At 43.3% G+C, this 20,368-nt stretch overlaps 1 pseudogene; it reads right to left on the reverse strand.

Moving 5' to 3' along the window:
* Positions 1-6,514: 6,514 nt before the first annotated feature.
* Positions 6,515-7,688, reverse strand: LOC139931425 (general transcription factor II-I repeat domain-containing protein 2-like; annotated as a pseudogene).
* Positions 7,689-20,368: the final 12,680 nt, after the last annotated feature.

Genomic DNA, 20,368 nt, shown 5'->3' on the forward strand with positions numbered 1-20,368 from the left:
CTTTTGGAATCACGTCTCTCTGTCTTCATTCAGTTAATGAACTATCCTGTGTATGACCGAGGTATCAGCCAGGGTTCCTCAAGATAATTCCCGGGGTGAAAGTCCCTAGGTGGCGTTGATGGGTTAGCTATTTTCTTTTTGCTCCTACCTCCACCTTGCCACATTTGCTACTTGTTGTAATCTTGACCTTAAGTTACTTTCTCTTCTTTTAGTTAGACTCAGTTGTATCTCTCATTGTTCCTACCTCCACCTTGCCACATTCATGTGATCAACAACATTTCTCTCCATCTGCTTCCTTTCCTGTCAACATTCAGTGTGACAACAAAACAGATCCTTCTTATCTAGGCTAATGCTAGGCTTTCAAAATACAAGAGAAAACATCCCATACTTCAACCCACAGTAATGTAATAAGATCAGACAACAATAGTCGTCAAACTTATATGGATTTCATCCCAACCGCATTTGGCTTTACAGAGTTCTTGAAGGATTTGCTTTGCCTTGAATATGAATGGGGCAAGAAGACCGAGAGGATCATACACAGAGCTGACAATAGAGAGCATACTCCTCCTGGTAAGGGTCGAGTTTTTAATAGTGACATGAAAGCTGAATGTATCGCTCTCAATGTCCCAATACATCCCCAGTGCTCTTTCAACAGGTAGCTTCTCTCGATCAAGATCCAGGTTCTTTATCTGTTTAGCCTTGTCTTCGTCAGGGATGGAAGTCAGCACAGCCCGACTGTTACTGACCCATTTGGTCAGTTTGAATCCACCGAGGGAACACAAGTCTCTGAGGTCTTTAACAAGAGCTATGGCTTGTGTCTCTGTGGCCACTGTCTTGAGGCAGTCATCCACGTAGAAATTGGACTTGACTGTGTCAACTACCTCTTTATCAAATTTGTTGCAGTTGTCCTCTGCTGTCCTTTGCAATGCAAAGTTTGCACAGCTTGGAGAAGATATTGCACCAAAGAGATGGACCCTCATTCTGTATTCTTCCAGGTTCTTGCTTGTGTCACCACCTGGCCACCACAGGAATCTGAGTAAATTAGGGTCGTCACCACTGACCCGTACCTGGTGGAACATGCCCTCAATATCTGCCATTATGGCAACTCGGTCTTGACGGAACCTGAGCAAAACATCAATAAGTGAGTTAGTCAGGTCAGGACCTTGAAGGAGCTCACTGTTCAGTGATAAGCCTTTGTAAGATGATGAGCAGTCAAAAACTACACAGATGGTTCTTTTGCGTTTATGGTAGACGCCATGGTGGGGTGTGTACCATACTCCATTTTCCTGTTGTAGCTCCTCTGGTTGCACCTTCTCTGCATAGCCTTTCATGAAAATATCATTCATGAAGTCTTTGTATTCTGTAGCATAAACCTGATCCTTCTTGAATTTTCTTTTCAAGTTTAATGTCCGTTGTTTTGCCATTGGGTAGTTGTTTGGCAGGATGATGTTCCGGTCACGAAGAGGCAAAGGTAGGTGGTAATGACTGTCTTTGAGAGTTACAGAATTTGATGCAATGTCCATAAATTTTCAATCCTCAACAGACATCTGGCATTCCTCTTCATAGTCTTTCTCAGGAAAGTCATGTCTGTTGTCTTTTGACTATGTCGTGGCTTACTAACAATTGTCTGTATTGTTTTACTAGAAGTTCCTCGAGATGAACAACTGAGATGCGGTTTGCCGATGCCACAGGACGTCCATATTCATCCATCGCAGAAAGTGAATTGAGTGGACTATTAACCACCCACCCTAGTAGCTTTCTCACTGCGTAGGGGCCATTTCCCTGGCTTTGTACTCTGAATGCAGTCGGGTGGTCTTGGCTCCTGGATCAAAATCCTTTGGAGTGGTGTTTTAGGGATGGCTCCTAGCTCAGCAAACATAATTGGAGATGGTTCTGGATTCAAAAAGCTACCAGATTTTCCTTGATGGCTTTCCAAGTAATCATTCATGCCATCTCCTTGTATTTGTGAATGAGACATGGATTGGTTCTCAAACTTCTCCAGAACTTTCAATTTGGCATCAGATGCAGCTAAGTCCATTTCCAAATCCATTCTTTCAAGTTTAGTTTGGATTTGAACTTTCTCCATTGCATGTCGTTCAATTAAAGCAGCTTTCTCCAGTTCCAGTGCGTGCTTTTCCTTTAAAGCCTCTGCGCGGGCTAATAGTGCTGCTCTTTCAGCATGGAATTTAAGGCGTGTTGATGACACAGAGGAAGATGCAGCTGATCTACTTTTTGAACACTTGGAGGAACATGAACTCTGTGATGCATTGGAAATGCTGTCCTTGGGTTCAATCAGCATCTGAGGGTCCTTTTGAGAGTTTTTCCATAATTGAAACTCCTCTAAGAAGTCTATAAAAATAGACATTTTTGGTTCATACCAATCAATTCTCTCATTTTCCTTAGCCCCCTCAGATAAGTACATTTGAACAGAATTATGAATCTCTTTAAAATCATCAAGTAACATTTCAAAACCTGCTACACCTTCATTCACCCTTTCAACATTTCCACCTTGCACAAGCAAAGCTTTGATTTCATTCATTTTGCGAGTACAAGCACCAAGTTTCCCTCTGCGGGATGCACTGAGTGATTTTAGTTTATCTTCTGCCATGGCAGTATCAATTAGCAATCTATCATCAATATCATCAGCCATTGTCCCTTTAAACCTTCAGTTTCTCAGTTCAGTGAATTGTGTTAAACAATCTCTGATTTGTCTCATTTCATTCCTTTAACATCCATATTTCTTTGTTGCTTAGCATATCATATCACACATTTAAACCCCCTTTACTGCGTGGACACTTTACATGCATGTAAATACATAACCCCAGTCAATGTTCATAGTTTCAATATTCCATGTTCCGATATTCAGAGCACAACATCCTTTGTTTTGTTTGTTAAACTCTGCCATATCAGTCATTTCAACAGTTTATAGTCTTAATCCATTTTCGTTTTCATAACTCCATAAGCAAGATATCACCTTCCGATCTCAGTTCATGAGATGTCCTAATTAGTCAGCACTTTCTTCGTCTGATCAAACGATTGCAAAGAACACAGTCATTCCTAAGTTTGCCAGTACAGCGGCAGTCTACTCATGACCCGACGAATCATGGAAGTATGGAAGTAGTGCCGCCTCCTCTGGTTCAAATCCTTCCCGGGAACCGGAATCGACTGTGTCAAAGCAGCATCAATAATCCCTGGTGATCTTGCGCTTGTCCTTGTCTAGCAGAGTTTTCAGCATCCACGGGGCTTCCAGTATAGCAAGTGCGAAGTCTTTTGACTATGTCGTGGCTTACTAACAATTGTCTATATCCACTGTAAAACGGGAAGTTGTATGTTTCTGACTCTTCTTGCTTTCAAAAACTTCGCCAATGCAGTTCCAAACTTGTTGCAAAAGACATATTTATTTTCCGTCTCCATATAGGTGTTGAAAACATCAATAAATAAAACAAACATGACCAAACAAAAAGCAAGCGGAAAACAGGTCAAAAGACTTTACCGCTTTCCCGTCTGAACTAAGCCCACCTGTTCCCACTTTGTCCTGCCTAAATAGAGACATACGTCCCATCCGGTCTATACTGCAGTCACAATACATAAAAATGAGCAGCAGAGGGCAGACTTCTATCTACAAATAATATAACAGTAAGCATTAAGTTGTCAACATATTCATTCATTTCATCAACATCAATTTTCAATGCTGAAGAACCTTTAAGGGTCTCTTAAAAAACCTGACCTGTAGTAAAACAGGACGTAATTCACTCTATGTTATCTATTTTCTACTGTTGTACAACATAAAATCAATTTCTAATTCAAATAAATGTATTACTGTAAATCCTCTAATAGTGGCCTGTAGTCAATTAAAAGCAGGGTCTCCGATAATGGCCGGGGGCGTGGTCGACACGAACAAATAAAGGCCGGCCTCAAATACAGGCTGGGGAAAAAAACAAAGGAAACAATACTAGGTCAAAACCTAGTATATGGCTAGACCGTGTCCGTCTCCTCTCTCCACCGCTGTCCTCTCCACCGCGCCCACGGCCCACATTGATCCTCCCGATCCAAGCCCCGGACCCCCGCCGAAATCTCGGCGCCCGGCTATCGGCACTGGAACCGTGCCCCCGGGAAACTCTGGGGGCGCGCCGAAACCTCCATGCTTGTCTGTGTCTCTCTCTCCGCCGACAGAACAGAGGGCTGTCAGGTGGACTGAGCTCGCGCATATGCATCGAAATAAACGCCGATATGATATAACTGTATAGATTCTATTCTTAGCTTCAGTTAGCTTCAGCTTACATGCAAACAACGGTGGATACCGGTAAACTCCTGGTGCCAGTTTGTAACTGTAGTTTGTAGTAACGTACAAGTGCCACACGATGGCTCGGCCGGCGGAAGTCTCTGGAGCATGCCATCGTCGATTACCGTAATTATCGTAATGCATTGTAGTAACAAAAAAACGTCTACCTAATGAACCCCAACAGAAGCAGATCAGAAAACAAGGAGGCTTCATACTAAAATATGAGCAAATATACTTATCAAACAGAGGGAATTAGAAATAAAGGCCTGTCTCTAATATAAGCCTGCTTCCAATAAAGGCCTGGTACCCTCTGCAGTTGAGGTAAATAAAGGCCCGGGCCAATATTAGAGGATTTACGGTAATTGCAGTTTCTCGCCCTTGACACTTGAACACAACATAATATATTTCAATTGAGTTGCAATACATTTGAATGGAGTTACGATGTTAGCTCCGTCAAATGCGCATTTTTCGGAAACGGAGCTTGAACGCACCATAATGCAACTCAATGCAACCTTGAATTCTATCAATGTCTAAGCATTAAACAACACACTTTTTACACAATTCAACTTAAACCAAGTTATATCGATCATATTGTTCACCATTAGGTTAACAGTGGCTTTAAACAACAAAAAGAGTAACTTTAAATAAACTACACTGTTTTTACCGAGTAGACACAGCTAGCAACAAGGCAAGGTTAACGTTAGCTTACCAAGTGACGTCGAAGGAATTTTCAGAAGAATCGTCACATCAAGAAACACACCAACAGGTTTAAAACTTCCAGAGACTGTTTTTCACACACTATAATATGTACAGTGCGTCAGGATTCAACAACTACGTTTATAGCTGTAATTTCATTTAATTTATGTCAACTTTCTCTAGCTGTCGTTCGTAACACGTTTCTGTGTCCACCTCGGTGAAAAGTTCTGATAGAATGAGGCAGAGCCGCGGGGGCAATACCTTTCAACCAATCAAAGGCCACATTGCCACATGAATTAAATATGATTGGATGTCAAGGTCCTTACATTTTAGAACATGTTTTAGTACTCATAAATTCAAGTTTTTAACACTTTAGTCCTTTTTAACAAACCTAACGAAAATATAATGAAATGAACTTACAGAAATTAAATGTATTTTAATCCAATATGAATTTGTCCAATTTATTTTTCACAATGAATAATTCTCCTCATCTCTGTATTATTCTATTTATTTATTCAGGGTATCTAATATACGCTATAGTATGTATATGGTAATTTGTGACTGGGTTACACTACACTAAGCGATTTTCCGACCACTAGAGGGTGACAGAAACCGCAACACATTTTGTAAACGCACAGCAAAACTGCAGGGCGACGGAAGCCCTTAAAGCAGGGGTGGGCAACATTTTTTTCCAGAGGGCCATACTGACTTAGATAAAGTAAGTGAAGGGCCACACATTGGACAATTGAATTGAAACATGAAACACATAGTACTGAATTATGTTAAACTACATGAATTTGGTAGACATGACAGATTGCTTTACAATAGGCTATTTGCCAGCCCAGAAGGCCTAGGTCCTTGTTTCAAAAAACAAGAACTTTCTGTTAGAAAATGTTGACTTTTTTACAGCTGTATGTGTCAATCTGGTGTACTCTGAGGTTACAATGAAAAGATTTACTTAAATAAAACAATACACTTAAATGCAGTATCAACTTTTAAATTAGCCTACATCTTGCCAATTGTCTGATATGCACCACTGCATAGGTCACTGATGAAACACATTGCATTATGTTATAAATATGGACTCAAGGCAGACTGTTTTACAATTATCAAAATTTTATATTTACCATTAGAGTACATACCTGCATCAATGAATGAAGAAAATATTAATATTCACAGACACTAATTATGAACAAATACATGGTCATATTCATGAATATATACATTAATTAACTTTACTCAAATCACTTTCTGTTTTGTTAGTACTTGTGTAACTGTGTGAGACTGTTTTTACTTGTGTAGCTAACTCAAACTTTAATACCATTGCAGTACATACCTGCATCACTGAATGAAGAAAAGATTAGGCTAATATTTACTATTTATGAACAAACACATTGTCTTATACATGAATACATTAATTCATTTTCTGTTCTGTTTTACTTGTGTAACTGTAACCTATGAGAATGAATTATAACTGTGAGATATTTATGAATGACAGTGTGTCATGAAAAGCATTGCCTACCCATGTAATTTAGCCTAATGGGAACAATTGAGACGGTCACCTCTCTTTGCAAGACCATCAAAGTCTGGTGTCATGTCTGATGTTGAAATACGCAGCACAGAGGACATATGTTTATCCGTCAGCCGTGATCTGTAACGTGACTTGTTGTAGTTCATCACAGAAAAAGTTTGTTCGCACACATAAGTGGAGCCAAACAAAACAAGCATCCTCTGTGCATGCCTGCACAGGTTCGGAAACTGTGTTTCCTTCAGTGAGCCGTAGAAGTTGTCCAGTGTGGATGTAGTGAACTTTTGTTTGAGAGCAGGGTCGCACTGGATGTCAATCAGTTCTAGTTGCACATCCGGGGGCGCTTTCTCGCTGCCGAATGAAAGGGGAGAGGACACCAGCTCCAGTTCTCGTTCAATCTTAGCAAAGTCGGAGAAATGCCGGTTGAACTCGGTGTGGAGGTCTGTGAGAGTAGTGGTGTATCTGTCGGTGTGGCAGGGTGGCACATCCAGGGTAGCCAGTGTTGGGAAATGTGTGAAGCACTTGTTGGTCATTTGTCGGGAAAACAGGGTCAGCTTGGCTTTGAACGCTTGCACGTATGAATACAGCTCATGCACGAACACATTCTTCCCCTGCAACTTCAGATTGAGGTCGTTCAGATGGCCCATTACATCCACCCCGAATGCCAAGTCACACACCCAATCCGGGTCTTGCTACTCTGCAAACTCGTCAGCTTTACCGACAGTCACCAGAAACGTCCCTCTCTCCTCTCAACTCCCACACACGGCGAAACACCTTCCCCAGGCTCAGCCAGCGAACATTCGAGCGGTACAGCACGTCTGTGTGTTCTGTGTCACTTTCCTCCAGTAGCTGGATGAACTGGCGATGGTTAAGCCCTCTGGCCTGGATAAAGTTCACGACTTTCACCACCGTTTTAGCGACATGATCAAGTTGCAACACAGATTTACACAGGGATTCCTGGTGAATGACGCAGTGTAGGAAGATCAAATCTGAGTTGGGGTTGTCCTCTCTTACCCGGTCCTGTATCCTCCACAGGAGCCCGACGTTCTTCCCGGTGAGGTTCGGAGATCCATCAGTGGTCACGTTCAGCAATTTAGTCCATGGCAAGTTCAGTCTCTCCAAACATCCTGACACCCTGTCGTAGAGGTCCGATCCCCTTGTTGTCCTCCTCATCGACTCCATGGCAAGAAATTCCTCCACTATTTCAAACCTGTCGTTGATCCTCGAATGAAAATAAGTAGCTGGGCGGTATCTTTGATATCCGTGCTCTCATCCAGCGCGATGGAAAAATATGTGAAGTCAGCTGCCCTTTTTGACAATTCAGCAGACAACTCTTCATCAATTACTTCCACACACCGAGTGACTGTGCGATGAGACAGACTGACGTTTTCGAACTGAGCTATGTTGTCAGGGCACAGTATGCTAGCCGCCTCTACCATACAGTCTTTCAAAAATTCACCATCAGAGAAAGGCTTGCTCTTTTTCGCGAGCTTGTGTGACAGCATGTAGCTAACTTTCGTTGCCGATTCTTGGATGGTCGACTGCTTTGTAAAAATATTCTGCCTGGCAATTAAGTTGGAAGACAATTTCAGGGCTTTTTCTTCTCTTTAGCGCGATGACAAGTTTGTGGCATAGTTAGCATGCTTGGTCGAAAAATGTCTCTTGATGTTGTATTCCTTGAACACCGCGATACTCTCTTGGCATATCAAACATACTGCCTTTGAACCGACACTTGTAACGAAATATTTAGATGTCCACTCTTGGTTAAAAACGCGACATTCAGAGTCAACTTTTCTCTTTTTTGAAGCATTCATCATCACAACCGCTAACATTACTAACCTGTCACTTGAGGTGAGCAAGAGTCAACTTGAGGCCTTTAGTGTTAGTCCAATCTGAATGTAGACAGCGCCCTCTGTTGGAATCGAGTTAAATAGCAGTACAGACTCATTGTAGTCATTCGTTTCGAGATTTATTAACATAATGCTGCCTTTTATCGATTTTTTGGGGGTCGTTTTGTTTTCCTTTGAGGACGTTGCGGGCCGGATTGAGATGGTCCACGGGCCGGTTCCGGCCCTGGGGCCGTATTTTGCCCATGTCTGCCTTAAAGGGTAACTTCGGTATTTTTCAACCTGGACCCTATTTCCCCATCTTTTTGTGTCTAAGTGACTAAAGGGTTTTTTGAAAATTTTTGAAATTGGTACAGTATTGAGCGAGATCACTTCAGCCGGCAGCTGCGAAACAAGCTGCAATGTAATCCGATGGGGCAAATCGCACCGTCAATGTACGTCCACTAAAAGTGCTTGTTTTTGCCACTGACAGGCTCAGATTGTTATTATAAGTGTCTGACAACATTATGGAAAGGACCCTACAGAGAAATGAAACGTTTTTCTTTACCTTTCGCTTGATCCGGTCTGTGTGTAACCAAGTCTCGCTCAAGTCTCGCGAGAGTTGAGTTGTTGCAGGAAGTTACACGCAATCTCGCTCAATACTGGACCAATTTCAAAAATTGTTGTCCCCATTAGTTACTTAGACACAAAAAGTTGGGAAAATAGGGTCCAGGTTGAAAAATACCGAAGTTACCCTTTAAGGACAAACTAATGGCTAAAATAAACGTACATACAGAGAAATGTCACCATTAGCAGTCTCGCTTTGCCAGATTTTTTGATGTCCCACAATGACAACTGAAGAGGCAGGTAGCAAGTTTACTACTTGAAAACGTTTACTCGCTTGCTTCATCGATTCCGCCATTACCAGAATGTTTTTCAGGGATGGGAGGGGCGAGCGAGGAGAGAAGCTCGTTTTAAAAAAAGGAAAATCTACAACTCGGGCCAAACATGACAACAAGCCTTAGGAAAGAGGTGAAAACAACAACACAGCTGGCCCGCTTGTGGGGCTGTTTGTCATTACGTCTCACGGAAATCTCCACATAGCACACGCTAGTTTCATGATTGGTTATAGGGTCTGAAATCGCTTATTGCAGGTTTAAATATCAGAATTTTACTAAATTTTGACTTTTTAAAGGGGTGAAAAGTGGAGGGGCAAAAAGACAATTTTGCCCCAATTTCCAAGGGGCAGTAGCATGATATTCAGTCTGAATGGCCATTTGTTACCACTCCATTATTCAGTCTGAGATTGCCGCCACATGTTAGCCGTTTGTGTGGGGTGTTGATTTTCCCCTAACCAATCACTAGTGACTGACGTATCTGGCCACTCTGACATTATTTTCAGTGACACTGATGCTGGCCGTTTTTACTAATTTTACCAAGAATGTCAGTTGTTTTTGACAAAAGTATAATCTTTGCAAAGAATATGTTGGTTAAGGGGTGATTTCAACAAACATTATGCCAAAACACCAATGAAAAACCATTGCAGGAACGGTTCAAACTTTAGTCCTGCCCACAAAGGTGCTGATTGGCCCGATCATTTTTCCGAGCTAGAAATCACCGTTGAATAGAGCAACACCAGACTCTCTGAATCGCTTGACAAAATCTGAAGAGTGGGTGGGACGCAATTCAGGAGTCTGGAACCAGGCTAAAGTGGAGGGGCATCTGCCTAACTTGCTTAATGGTGTAGGCGCCAGTGCATATCAGTTGTTATGTTTGCCAGGGTTGATATCAGCACTGTTGGCCTGACACACAGTGCTTGATACAGCCGGTGGGGATAAACGCCAAGGAAGAGGAGGGGGAAGGCGTTGTGGTGCTGTCTTGCTACGGGGACAGATGGACGAGAGGGACGAGCTGGAGGAAGAGTGTGGAATGTGGAAGAGTGCAAAATAGGAAGGAGCGGGCAATGGGTCGGGGGTTGAGTTTGATACCAGCATCAACAAGTTCTTCCATTTTGTCGGTGAACCCCAGATGAGCGCCGGTGGGAGTAAGGAGGGGGAAAAGCGAGGGCAAAGGGGGAGAGTGACCAGGAGGTCTGAAGAGACTGGGGCCGACAGTTGTTGTCCAAAGGCTCTGGCAGGTCACATAGAATATCTTGGCTCTGAGAGTGCTGCTGATCTGTTTGTTGTGGCTAGACAGGAGGCAACTCAGACTGGTTGGCCTTGGGCTGCTGATATCGCGACTGCAGTGCATTAGGGTGGGGTGCGGTGGAGTAGTGATGATTCCCCATTAGTAGTTTCACCCCTAATCTGGCCATCAGGTTTGAAAAGGTTTTTACGCCCCCAGAACAGATTGAAATGATCAATAAAGCTTAGTCCTTTTGAACTGCAGGTTGTGGAAAGCCATGAGTTCAGCGCTAGGAGTCTGCTTAACTTGTTGATTCCTCTGTCCACTGTTGATAGGGGACCACTGATAAATGACTGACTCTTTAGTTGGCTATGTCTGTCAAACAATTTTATAAAGTCCAGCATTAGCAGCTCTGACTGCCCTCATTTGTCCCCACATGAACAATGATTTGATTTATTCTTGGGTGATCAGACAGTGTCTGGGGGGTTTTATCATTGATGTCACTAACCATTGCGCCCGTTTTTAACATCTTACCGCTAATGTCTCTAATAGCAGAGTCTCCCACAATAAGAGTGGACAGCCCGCCTGATCCGTTGGGGGACCACAGTTTAGTCCTTTGACTGAGTGAGCTTTTTTGACCTTACTTCCTCTGCACACCATAATTCATCCTTGTTCTCTCTTGTGCAACTGGTCAGCAGTGCCCTCTGTTTCCAATTCCAAGATTTTGTAACAAACCTGTTCTCCACTCGCAAGGTTGAAGGTGACTGCAGTCACTGATTTTTTTGCATCTTTAGTTGGCCGTCTGCTGGTGCAGGTGCCCGGTGTTGAATGAGCTGGCTTCCTTAGCTGTGTTCCATGCTGGACTACAGCTCTGCTTTTATCCTTAGGCTTTGCACCAAACTTGTGCCAGCAGTTAGTATTCTCTTTAGCCTCAGAGGGCTTTCTTTGTACTGGCTCAGTTTTACCAAGCTTTGGAAAAGTTATAGTATTATTTATACTAGGGTTAGGGTTAACTAGTTCTTCATTTCGAGCCTGCTTAGCTGTACTAGGTTGTATCAGCTCACCAGTAGGAGACATTTGGGGCCTGATGGGTCTATTCAGACTGACAAAAAGAGACTGGGAAAAATGAGTTCGCCGGCCTGTTTCAATCCGCTCATTGTAGTGACTCCAGGACCCAGACCAGAGACAACGTAGATGTAAGGCGGTCTTGGTGCTCTTGTCTTATATTTTTCTTTTGTATTGTGCAGTACGCCGTAATTCTCAATTAAGTTCCTTGCAGGACACTGTAGTTCTCAAATTCATTTTGCACTACACTGCAAGGTAAGCTGTTGTAAAGGATTGTACCTGGATTGTTTTAATTAAAGCCTTGACACCAGTATGTCCATTAAAACACAAGGACCCAAAGATCGCACTCTTCCATTTATTGATGCAATGATGATAGTAGTTGCGTTTAGAAGGTGGAAGGATGTATGGATGATTTTATCTGCAACACAGCAAATACAACATAAATAACCATCATTTAACAAAGAAATAGTAATGTTCCTATTACTATTCAAACAAAGGGTTTAAACTTACATTTCAGCAATGCATCCAAGTTCTATTAATCATCATTAGTTAAGGTAGGGAGGTAAACCTAAAGAAACAAACAAGCATCATTGATTAACACTAAGTCACAGAATAATGGATATTTATAATCAACATTACACTATCAATTAACAAACTTACTTCTGACAGAGCTGCACCAAACACACTGCATTCACACTGGACAATGGTAAGAGGTTCGGCTAATTAACACCAGGTGTATTTGAAGACTTGATGGTCCGCCTACCAAGCCAGGGATAGGTGGTAAGGCCTGTCTGTCAGGGCCTGCCTACCAAGCCACGGATAGGAGGCCTCTCTGTCAGGCTTGTGATTTCTAACAGCTGTGTTAAATGATGATCTGCAACATTTATTAAAATATCAGAACTAAAACAACCCATCCACTTTATCTGTTCATGCCGTTTTGTTGTTGAAGATGTTTGGTTAGATATGGATGCCGGTTTGAGCAGCAGATTGATTTATCTATGCCGAAAAAAGAAAGTCATTGTTGTTGCCATGATTTTGGCAAGCGTGTAGTAGCACTTGTCAATGTAAACGATGCAGGGTGCCGAGGTAGTTTAATTTCTACTTAATTATTTATTTGTGTATTATAATATCTAGAAGGCTGTACATGATTTTATTTTAATGGAAGAATTACTGAAAGAATCATCTTATTTTGCAAGTAACCTGCAAGTTCCCGTCCCGTGCAATTGGTGATGTCAGCACCTGTGCTTTCATCATACAGTAGCAGGAGTTGGCCGGGCTTGATGTGCTGGGACGGCTTGTACACAACCCAATGCTGTAAAGTCTGGCCCCATGTGGCGTGGGGCTGTAATCCTTTGCTTGGAAGACCTAGGCATGGGAAGGGGACTAACAGGTCAACTCCACCCCCGACTGCTTGGGCCAATCACCCACCCAGCTGTAAACAAGATTACTGAAACCGAAACCAGAAGCAATTATTTTCACTTGAATCAAGTGACCCTAGTAAGGGACGTATGAGATCCTTGGGCCAACCCCCTAGGGAAGCCCAAGGGAGGAAAAGCCTGTTCCAGTTCAAGTCCAAGACCAGACTGGGATGCTGGAATGTGAGAACTCTATATCAGGCAGGGAAGCTAGCGCAACTAGCCAAGGAGATGAGAAGATACAATGTCAGTGTAATAGGAGTTAGCGAATGTAGATGGAACACCTTTGGGGAAATCACCACAGCCACAGGAGAGAGGTTTCTGTATTTGGGGAAGGAGAGAGAAGAGGATCCACATATGCAGGGTGTTGGCTTAATTCTCTCCAAAGTCGCTGCCAGAAGCCTTCTTGAGTGGGAACTAGTTTCAGAAAGGATCATCACTGCTAGATTTGCATCCAAGGGTCAAAATATCACCATCATCCAGTGCTACGCACCAACAAACTTGGCCGAAACGGAAGAGAAGGAGAAGTTCTACCAACAACTGCAAGCATCAACGCAGAAGACCCCAAGGAGAGACATCCAGATAGTCATGGGAGACATGAATGCCAAGGTGGGGAGGGACAACAAGAACTAGAAGGGTACCATGGGGACAGAAGGGCTTGGGGAAATGAACGAGAATGGAACTCTCTTTGCGGACTTCTGTGCCTTCAGTGAACTGGTAATTGGAGGGAGCTTATTCCCACACAAGCCCACACACAAAGCCACATGGATCTCTCCCGATCTAAACACAGAGAACCAGATTGACCATAGCAGACATTGACTCCGACCACCACCTGCTGATAGGAGAGTTTAGACTAAAGCTAGCTGCTAAGACAAGGGCACGTAGTCGGGCACAGAGAAGGTTCGACATCAGAAAGCTAAGGGATCCACAGGTCAAGCAGGATGCAGGGCTCACACTGAAAAACAGATTTCTTGTATTAGCAGGAGCAGAAGAGGTTGAGGAAGAATGGGGGAACTGCAAGAAGGCCTTCACAGAAACATGCGAACATGTTTTGGGGTATACTAAAAGGGAAAGAAAAGACTGGATCTCGGATGACACCTGGCAATCCATAGAGGAAAGAAGGGACCTCAAGCACAAGTACAACAGGGAGTCCAACACTGCAAAGAAAGAACAACTGAGGCAAGAATACCAACAAAAGAGCAGGATGGTGAAGAAGAAGACAAGAAGGGATAAGAGAAGACATGTTAATGAGCTAGCATGTGAGGCAGAAGTGGCAGTTAGAGAGCAGAACATGAAAGAACTTTACAAGATCACGAGACAACTGGCGGGGAAGAACAGGACCACCAGCTGACCAGTGGAAGACAAACAGGGCCAAAGTCCAACAGCTGGACCGCTGGAGGGAACACTTCGAAGAACTCCTGAACAGACCTCCCACAGAAATAACACCAGAGATCAACATGGAATTAACTGAAACCCTAAAGGTCAACTGTGGGAGGATGTCAAAGGATGAAATCACAAGAGCCATCAAAAAGTTGAAGGTGGGCAAAGCACCAGGAGCTGACAACATTACCCCTGACATTCTGAAAGCTGACACAAAAGCAACCACTGAGATTCCCTACCACCTCCTTAACAAGATCTGGGACACGGAAGTAATCCCGAGAGAATGGAAGACGGGCTTAATGGTCACCATTCCTAAAAGAGGAAACCTCAGTGAGTGCAACAACTGGAGAGGCATAATGCTACTGTCCATCCCCAGCAAAGTTTTCTGTAGAATAATTTTAGACAGGATACAATCGGCCCTGGACAAGCAGTTAAGGAAAGAGCAAGCTGGAAGGAAGGATAAATCATGCACAGACCATATTGCCACACTTAGAATCATTGTGGAACAGTGTATAGAAAGGCAAGCCCCCCTTTATATTAATTTTGTGGACTTTGAAAAAGCCTTTGACAGCCTGGACAGGGAAACGTTGTGGAAACTCCTAGGTCACTATGGTCTACCCTCTAAAATCATAAATTTAATAAAGAACATGTACCAAGATTTCAATGGCCATGTCATCTGCAGGGGCAAGCTGTCAGACACCTTTGCCATCACAGCAGGAGTACGGCAAGGTTGTCTCCTTTCTCCTTTGATTTTCCTGGTCGCAATTGACTGGATCATGAGGAGAACAACCGAAAAAAAAAAACGGACAGGAATCCAGTGGACCTTGTTCACCCAGCTCGAGGACTTGGATTTTGCAGACGACCTAGCACTAGTCTCCAAAAACCACACACACATGCAGCAGAAGACAGATAGACTACAGGATAGCAGTGAGCAGCTTGGACTTAAGATCAATACGGGAAAAACTAAGACCATGAGAATATACCCGAAAATACTCGATCCCATCACACTCAGGGGGGAGGCCATAGAGGACGTGGAGCATTTCACCTACTTAAGGAGCAACATCAGCAGGGTTGGAGGAGCAGACAAGGACATAGAGCTACGCATTGGTAAAGCACAGCAGGCATTCAAGATACTACGGCCAATCTGGTTATCAAACCAGCTCTCCAACAACACCAAGCTACGTATCTTCAATACCAACGTGAAGACTGTCCTGCTCTATGGTTCTGAGTCGTGGAAAACCACCAAGGCACTCACAAGCAAGATACAGGTGTTTGTCAACAAATCCCTACACTACATCCTAAAACTATGGTGGCCCATCAAAATCACAAATGAGGAACTGTGGAGGAATACCAACCAGGAAGACATAGCTACCACAATCAAAAGAAGAAAATGGAAATGGATAGTCCACACCCTTAGGAAGGACACAAATAACATCACAAGACAAGCCCTGGACTACAATCCACAGGGAAAGAGGAAACAGGGTAGGCCAAGAAACACCTGGAGACGTTCCACGCTTCAAGACTTGGAGGAAATCAAAGTAAGCTGGCAGGAAGCAAAAGCCTGGGCCCAGAAGAGAGTGAGATGGCGAGCTCTGGTGGACGCCCTATGCCCCTAAATGGGGTAAAGAGGTTCAAGTCAAGTAAGTCAACCTGCAAGTTCTAAAAAATCAATTTGGCACTATCCTGCAAGGTTGCTGTGCCTGATGATGACTGATACAAAAGAGTTCATGACAAGAAAATAAAAGTCTCACCAGATTCAAAGAACCACGACTCTGTTTCTCTCCTGCAAGACACTCCTTAACTCCTTAATCCTTAACACAACACAGAGACTAACTTCAACTGGGTGTGCGGGAGAGGCGCCTGCTTACTAGGGGGCACAGATATAGAAAAAATATCCATCCTCTTATATGCAGATGGCATTGTCTTAATTTCTGAAACTGAAGATGTCATGGTCCCTGCCTAGCCTTGTTTGTGTGTGGGCGTGGTCTCCCTTCCCTGTTCTCCTGGCTCCCAGCTCAGCTCGTTCTGCGCACCAGTCGGGTATCAGCTCATCACCAGTCTGCTCACCTGCCTCTCATCATTTCATCAGCCCACAGTATATCTACCCCGGCTCTCCATCCACTCATCGCCAGATTGTTCCGCCTAAGTCGTGGTAGACACTCTCTCGGTCACGCTGTAGCTATCATATCAAAGTGTGTTCTTGTGTTCCTTCGTGCCTGTCATCTCATCATGTTTCTCCTGTGTCCAGGATTTCTCTGTGTGTCTCGCCGCCTGCCTGTTTCCCTGCTCGTCTCCCTGCCTGCCCACCTAAACCACCGTGGATCATCATCCGTCTGCCTGTCTCCCTGTGTGTTTCCCTGCCTGCCTGTTTGAACCACTATGGATCATCACCCGTCTGCCTGTCTCCCTGTGTGTCTCCCTGTCTGCCTGCCACGCTTCCCTCGTCCCATGCCAAGTCCTGCACCTTCCCTGCAAATAAACCTTTTTCCTTGCCAGCACCGCCTTGTCTGTGTCCTGCATTTGGGTCCTCATCACACGATCCCTAACAGAAGAAGAATTACAGGAGATGCTAGACCTTGTCCATAGCTGGTGTCAGGATTGGAAACTGAACATAAATGTTGACAAAACAAAGGTGGGGCATTTTAGAAACCCATCAGTTCCCTAGACTTTGTTCAGATTTTCATGTGGCCCTTCACCAATGGAAGTCATTAAGGAGTATACATATTTGGGGCTGATCTTAACAGAGTTTTTAAACTATGACGAAACTGTTAAGCATCTGGCAATGCATGCAGATAGAGCTCTGGGTGCTTTCATAGCCAAATGTAAATCTTCCTTTTACATGTTTTACCAAACTGTTTGAATCTCTGGTTTTATCCATTCTGACGTATACTGCTGCTGTCTGGGGTTACAAAAGCTATTCTTGTGTCAATGCTGTCTTTAACAGAGCATGTAGATTTTATCTAGGAGTTGGTAAATACACCCCAACTGCTGCCATACACGGTGGTATGGGTTGGAAAACTCTATGGCAACGCCAGTGGTCATGTATTTTTAAGAATTGGCAGAGGCTTTGTAGCATGCCTGACAGTCGACTCTGTAAACGTGTTTCTGTGGGCTTCCCAGCTGACTAATGTAAAAAACGTATATGTGGCCTGGTAATGAATGATGCAACCGGACACAGAGCAAAACTCTTTTCTGGGTCTTTTATTCCCCAAGCAAATCATACCCCGCTATCTAAACAGCCCAAAAACACTCTCTACCCATTGTTCACCTGGCTACATTCTCCCCTGCTACAAGTCAACGTCCTCGGTGACTTCCTACACATCTACCACTCTCTTAAGTTTTCGGGTACAGAGAACCATCTGGACTAATAGACACCGCATTGCACACTGACCTAGGTAAGTGAAACGGGTTTTTGTTCATCCCAGCTGTTGTTCTCTGACTTCTGCGCAGAGGGGGAATGGGTGTGTCTACCCTGACATTCCCCTCCTTTCTCTTCCTTGGGGCGGGCACAGACCTCACCTCCGATTCATCAGCAGGTAAGCCGATACTCTCCGACATGGGATGAGGGCAGGGCAATGGTTCCGCCTCCAGGTCATCATCAGGTATGTCACTTATCTCCCGCCCAAGTGCATCCTCACTCTTCTCCACGCTCTCAGCTACATCACCCGAATGGCTTTCTGACTCGTCAGTCATCAGAACACTCTCTACCCATTGTTCACCTGGCTACATATATGTACACTGTGAGAACTTTTTTTTAGCTCTTTGCATATGTCCCACCTTGCCCGCGCAGATATAGTTTATTCAAGAAATGTCTAAAAGAATTTTGACATTGCAGTGTCAGAGAGTGATGAACAGAAATGGTTTCAGTTAATAAATAAACCTGAGGGTAAGAAACTGCGCAGCTATTGCCTATTTAAAAGTGCTTTTAAACAGAGCCATATGCACAAAGTATCTTATCAAGGCAGCAAAGTGCCTTTGCTAGATTCAGATGTGGAGTTATTATTTTTTTTAACTTTCAAGCCATGTTGCAAATTGTAATAAGTACAATGAAATAAATACATTTTTAAATAAATTGTGTGTAATTTTAGCTGGTAAACATTGTATCAAGGAATGTGCCAAAGCCTGCCACCTCATCCTTAACAGAAGACAGTCATTCATGAGTGTGTAAATTTTATAATGCAATACTAAGATTGTTCTATAATATGACCTCTATTTTGTTTGTGTGTGCGTGTGTATGTATGTATATGTGTATCTATGTTTTTGTATGAATGTATGTACTTATATGTGTGTATATTTTTGTATATATATACTGTGTGTATATATATATATATACATATAAAATATATAATATATAATAAACTTTATTTGTATAGCACCTTTCTAAAAGAGTTTACAAAGTGCTTTACAGAAAACAAGAACTAAAAGACAGAAGACAGACAGTAACACAAGAGACAGACCATAATGGATAGCACTGAGTAAAAACACAAGATTTCAAAACAGGATAAAACAATTACATGAAGGCCAATCTGTAGAAGTCAGTCCATCCAGGATTTCGCTGAGTTTTTTTGTGATTATTGCGGCCAAAAATGCTTGATTTTGCTGCGGCTTTTCTCAAAAATTGCGATACAATTTTTGAGGTTTTATGTGCTCTTTTTGCGGTAAAATTGCGGGAATTGGGAAGAATTGCAAGCAAAGGAAAAAAATGTTTCTCTCTCTCTCTCACGCACGCACACACACACACACACACACACACACACAGCCTCCCCCTATTCTCTCCCACTCTCCGTTTAAGCTATTAACTCTTCCAAGAGCTTGAATTTTGCACTCACCTCGATTCTTGCAGCACTCATTTTGTTTTGTTTTGCACGGTCTATGGCAGTAATTTTTGTTGGCAGGTGAGCTTTGTTCATCTTCCACCTGAATGCGCGCTGCGATGACGTAAGTTACCACGACACCGAATGCGACAACTGGTCCAAATCACAAGCGGTCTGTTGATTTGGCCATTTCATGTGGAAAAGTTGCAGCAATTTTGCAAAACTGCAAGCTCTCGCAAATATTGCGGAGATTTCTTGAATTTGCATTAATTATTACGATTGCAAAATCGCAAGTTCCTGGAGGGACTGAGAAGTGTGTCTTGAGAAATGATTTGAAAGAAGACAGATTTTGCTAACCTAATTTCCTCTGGCAGGCTGCTCCACAGTGTAGGGGCTCTAATGGCAAATGCCCGATCACCTTTAGTTTTCAGTCTAGACTGAGGAACAGTCAGCAGAGCTCTGCCTGAAGATCTCAAGCTGCGCCCTGGCTCGTAAGGGGTTAGCATATCTGAACTGTAGGTAGGCGCTAGGCCTAAACGAGCTTTAAAAGTGATCAGAAGGATCTTGAAATCAATTTGAAAAATGACTGGTGGTCAATGGTAACCAGTGGAGGGACACAAGGATTGGAGTGATGTGATCCCTACGTTTGGCACCTGTTAAAACTCTGGCAGCTGCATTCTGTATGAGCTGGAGGTGTGAGAGGGAGTTCTGACTGAGGCAGGAGTAGAGGGAGTTGCAGTAGTCAACACGGGAGAAGATGAAGGCATGAATGACCTTCTCTAGATCAGTAGGAGATAAGAATGGTTTGATTTTGTATATGTTTCTCAATTGAAAACAGGACTGCATTACCCTCTTCACCTGCTCATCAAAGGTCAGGTTGGAATCAAAATATAACCCTAAATTTCTGGCCACTGGCTTCACGTTTGCAGAAAGGCTACAAAGTTTATTTGAGATTAAAGTATTAGCAGTAGGTGGACCGAAAACTAAGATTTCTGTTTTGTTGTCATTGAGCTGTAAGAAATTTTGAGACATCCAGGACTTTATGTCAGCGAGACAGTTGTGAAGGATGTCGAGGCGGTCAGGGTCATTAGGTTTGAGGGGGAGGTATATCTGGGAATCATCAGCATAACAGTGGAAAGAGACGTTGTGTTTGCAGATGATGTGACCAAGTGGGAGCATATACAAGGAGAATAAGATGGGGCCTAAAATTGAACCTTGCGGAACCCCGCAGGAGGAAT

This window comes from Centroberyx gerrardi, chromosome 5, assembly GCF_048128805.1.
Source record: "Centroberyx gerrardi isolate f3 chromosome 5, fCenGer3.hap1.cur.20231027, whole genome shotgun sequence".
NCBI lineage: Eukaryota > Metazoa > Chordata > Actinopteri > Beryciformes > Berycidae > Centroberyx > Centroberyx gerrardi.